This window comes from Somniosus microcephalus, chromosome 34, assembly GCF_052327205.1.
Source record: "Somniosus microcephalus isolate GS21.2 chromosome 34, FLI_Smic_1.0, whole genome shotgun sequence".
Taxonomy (NCBI): Eukaryota; Metazoa; Chordata; class Chondrichthyes; order Squaliformes; family Somniosidae; genus Somniosus; species Somniosus microcephalus.
Genome location: NC_141020.1, coordinates 6,886,832 through 6,891,334, shown reverse-complemented (window position 1 = coordinate 6,891,334; position 4,503 = coordinate 6,886,832). Strand labels below are relative to the sequence as shown.

Below are 4,503 nucleotides of genomic sequence, written 5' to 3'. Positions count from 1 at the left end.
GAGCAGGGGAGTTCTCCCCAGTGTCCTGGCCAATATCACTATGGGTACCTGTACTGCTGATTTGTCTGTAAAATTTATCACTGCATTTGTACTGTTAATCCTAAAGCTGTTTTTAAGGCATTGTTTTTATTGCAGCTAATGAATGTAATGGATTTATTATGTAATTGATGAGTTGTAACAAGTACTACCATATTCAAATAAATATGTTTGACTCAAAAAAATAAATTAATAAAAATCTATCCCTCAACCAACATCACTAAAACAGATTATCTGGCCATTATCACATTGCTGTTTGTGGAAGCTTGCTGTGCGCAAATTGGCTGCCGCGTTTCCTACATTACAACAGTGACTACACTCGAAAAAGTACTTCATTGGCTGTAAAGCGCTTTGGGACGTCTGGTGGTCGTGAAAGGCGCTACAGAAATGTAAATCTGTCTTTCTGGGGTTGCGAATTTCAGATCAAATTCTATGGCTGTTGCAATTCTTAAGTGAGAACGTGCTATTCGCAAGAGGGGGGGGTGAACTACATGAACAATACATAATCCAGGTACAGTTTGAAATAAAGTATGAATTAATCTGTGGCCGATTGTATTTGAGGCGTGTAAAATCTGATTGGGGGCGGGTGTGTGCCTGACTGACAGTAGATGTTGTTTTCCAGGAGGCTCGGGACCGCCCTTCCTGCCCCCACCCCCCCCGGCTCCCTGTGAGCTCGCCGCCAGCTGGAATATTGAAACATTTCAGCTTCGCTTCTCGGACCGGCAGCAGAAAAAGCGTTCGGCTCCAAACCCGGCTCTGCAGGCATGGTTCTCCACATCGAGGTGTCTTACTGGTAAGACCGAGTCCCAGCTGATTCTGCACCATTCTCTCTCACTCTCTCTTTCTCTCTCCATCTTTTTTTTCGCACCCCCCCTCTCTCTCTTCCCCCCCCACCCACCCTCTCTCTTCCCCCCCCCCACCCACCCTCTCTCTTCCCCCCCCCCCACCCACCCTCTCTCTTCCCCCCCCCCCCACCCTCTCTCCCTCTCTCTTCCCCCCCCCCCCTCCCCCCTCTCACAATTCACAATTCAAATCGCTTTATTGGCATGATAAGTTACATCTTATGTTGCCAAAGCATCAAAATACATTATGGTTTAGCACATAAACGCAGTTCTATTCATACAGTGTATAAACAGGTATATCCCTGAGTGTATAAATATACATTCGCATTGTTTATATATATTCTTTTCTTAGTTTACTGGTTGTCCCTCTGTTCATGGCAAGCTTTAACATAGTGTGCCGCCAGTGTTATACAGCTCTCTCTCTCCTCTCCCAGTAGGAATGGGAGTTTTTGGTTGTCATTCAGATTTCTGAAATCAGGGCATATTTGTGAGAATTTTTGGTAGAAATTCTCCCTGATGCCCTGATATTTTCCACAAGCTGTGAGGAAGTGCATCTCTGTCTCCACCACTCCCTGACTGCAGTGAGAGCATATCCTGTCCTCTCTTGGCAGCCTGGTCTGCCTGTGTCTGCCTTTTTCGATCGCTAGGCTATGTTCGCTAAGTCTGTACCTTGTCAAGGTTCTTCTCAGTTTGTTATCCTTTACCATGGTCAGGTAATCAGCTATGTTGTATTGTCTGTTTAGGGCCAAGTAGCAATTGAGTTTGCTTTGGGTTTTTGTTGTTTCTGCCCAATATGTCAGATATTTTTCCTTTTGCTTAGCGACGATTGTGTTGGGTCGAATTCTTTGTGTTACCCTGTCACTGTCCTGGGGCTGGTTATTGTTAGTATTGTTAGTAGTTACTTCACTGAGTCCCAGGACTAGTTGACTGAGGGTATTCTTCTTTATGGTCAGCTCTTGGCATTTCAGGACGTCGTAGTGATAGCATTGGGGATTGCTCATTTGTAGGTGATTCCAAAATTTGGTGGCTCTTTTTTGGATAGTGATTATTAATGGATATTGGCCTAGTTCCGCCCTGCATGCATTGTTTACTGTTTTCCTTTGAGTCCGGAGGATACTTTTACAGAATTCTGCATGTAGGATCTCAATTGGGTGTTTGTCCCATTTTGCAAATTCTTGTTGAGTTAGCGGTCCCCATACCTCACTGCCATAGAGTGCAATTGGTTCAATTACTGATTTGAAAATTTTGAGCCAAATGCTAATTGGGATTTCTATTTGGATTGATTTTTTGATGGCATAGAAAGCCCTTCTTGCTTTCTCTTTCAGTTCATTCACAGCCAGTTTGAAGTTTCCCGTAGAACTGATTTTTAAGCCCAAGTATGTGTAGTTAGTGGTTTGTTCAATTTTGGTTGTTCCTACTGTGAAATTTATTTTGGGTCCCTGATGTTTGGATCTTTGCTGGAACACAAGGACTTTGGTTTTTTGGGGATTTATTGTCAGGGCCCAAGTCTGGCAGTACGACTCCAGCAGGTCCAGGTTTTGCTGTAGCCCCTCTTTAGTAGGTGACAGCAGAACCAGGTCGTCTGCATAGAGGAGGAATTTAACCTTGGATTCATATAGGGTGAGGCCGGGTGCTGTAGATTGTTCAAGTAGTTTTGCCAATCCATTTATGTAAATATTAAAGAGTGTCGGTGAGATTGGCGAGCCCTGCGTCACCCCCCGCCCCTGTGGGAAGTATTTTGTTTGTTTGTCTCCAATTTTAACTGCACATTTGTTGTTTGTATACATTGATTTAATTACATCATATGTTTTCCCTCCTACCCCGCTTTCGATAAGTTTCAGGAATAAACCGTCATGCCAGATGGAGTCGAAAGCCTTCTGGAAATCTACAAAGCATGCGTAGATTTTGCTTTTGTTATTGTGAACGTGTTTGTCAATTAGGGTCTGTAGGGTGAAGATATGATCGGATGTTCTATAGTTTGGCAGGAATCCAATTTGGCTTTTACTCAAGACATTGTGCTCCTCAAGGAAGTTTATAAGTCTTTTGTTTATGATGCTACAGAATACCTTCCCCAGGTTACTGTTTACACAGATGCCTCGATAGTTGTTTGGGTCGATTTTGTCCCCACTTTTGTATATGGGCGTTATGAGTCCTTTGTTCCAGATATCAGGGAAATAACCGACACTCAGAACCAAGTTGAAGAGTTTTAGGATAGCCAGTTTCATTTTGTTGTCTGTGTGTTTAATCATCTCGTTTAGTATGCCATCTGTCCCGCAGGCTTTTCCTGGTCGCAGGTCCTTGAGTTTTTCAAGAAGTTCTTTTTCTGTTATTATGGCGTCCAGCGGGTTTTGGTTATCTTTTATGACCATTTCTAGCTTTTCCAGTTTTTTGCATATTTGGTGTTGCTCTGGTCTTAGTGTTTTTTTTCTGGTATAATTTTTCAAAGTGGTTTACCCATGTGTCCCCATTTTGAATGGCCAAATCGTCGTGTTGTTTTTTGTGTAGTGTTTTCAAGTTTTCCCAGAAACAATTGGAATCAATGGATTCCTCCATGGAGCTGAGTGTATTCTTAATATATTGCTCTTTTTTGGTTCTGAGTGTGTTTCTGTATTGTGTTAGTGTCTGACAATAAGTAAGGCGTAGTTCCTCGTTTTCTGGATGTCTGTGTTTTTGGTTTGATATTTTTCTAAGTTTTTTCCTCATGTTATGGCAATCTCGGTCAAACCATTTTTCATAGTTTTTTGTTTTGGGTTTGTTCTTGCGAGCTTTCAAGTTTGCATTTGTTGCCAAATTATCAAAAATATTGTTTAGTTTACTAACTGCCCGGTTTACGCCTTCTTTATTGTGAGTGTATATGTTATCCAGAAAGGTGTCTAAGAGAGCTTGAGTTGATGCATTGCTAATTGTTTTCTGGTATTTTTCCGTGTCGTTTTTGGCCCATCTGTACGATTTTTTGGTGTTGTACAGTTTACTGGGTTGTGTTTCTATGTTGTTTGTTTCTGTCTTTTTGAGGAACATAGTAATTTGACTGTGATCTGACAGTGTTGTTTGTGGTTTGACTGTGAATGCTCTGAAAGAGGATGGGTCTAAGTCTGTAATCATATAGTCTACTGTGCTGCAGCCAAGAGGTGAGCAATAGGTCGATCTTCCTAGGAGGTCTCCTATGAACCTACCATTGACAATGTACAGACCCAGGTTTCGACAGAGCTGTAGTAGCTGTTTTCCGTTGGTATTTGACTGCTTGTCGCAGTTATGCCTGTATGGAAGGGAAGGGATGTCAAAGTGGTTATTCCCGAAAACGTAATTGTTTCCCTGATTATTGGTGAAGTCTGGTTCTTCGCCCGTTCTTGAATTGAGGTCCCCACAGATCAACACGTTCCCCTGGGCCTGGTATTGGATAATTTCCCCCTCCATGTTGGAGAAGGTGTCCTCTTTAAAGTACGGGGAATCGATTGGAGGGATATAAAGTGCGCAAATGTAAACATCTTGGGTGTTTGAGATAATCTCCCTCTCAAGTTTGAGCCACATATGGTTTTCGCCCTTTTTTATAAATTTGATGTAATTCTTAAGTTCTGTTTTAAACCAGATCAGTATGCCTCCGGAGTCTCTGCCTTGGGTTACACTT

General features: G+C 42.4%; 1 long non-coding RNA gene across 1 annotated transcript in view; it reads left to right on the top strand.

The window, feature by feature from the left end:
* Nucleotides 1–532: 532 nt before the first annotated feature.
* LOC147096696 (uncharacterized) overlaps nucleotides 533–4,503 on the top strand; it is a 28,911-nt gene continuing 24,940 nt past the window's right edge. Inside the window, exons 1-2 of the long non-coding RNA XR_015074535.1 lie at nucleotides 533–547; nucleotides 659–829. This is a non-coding gene — a long non-coding RNA (uncharacterized LOC147096696). The remainder of the gene's footprint in view (nucleotides 548–658; nucleotides 830–4,503) is intronic.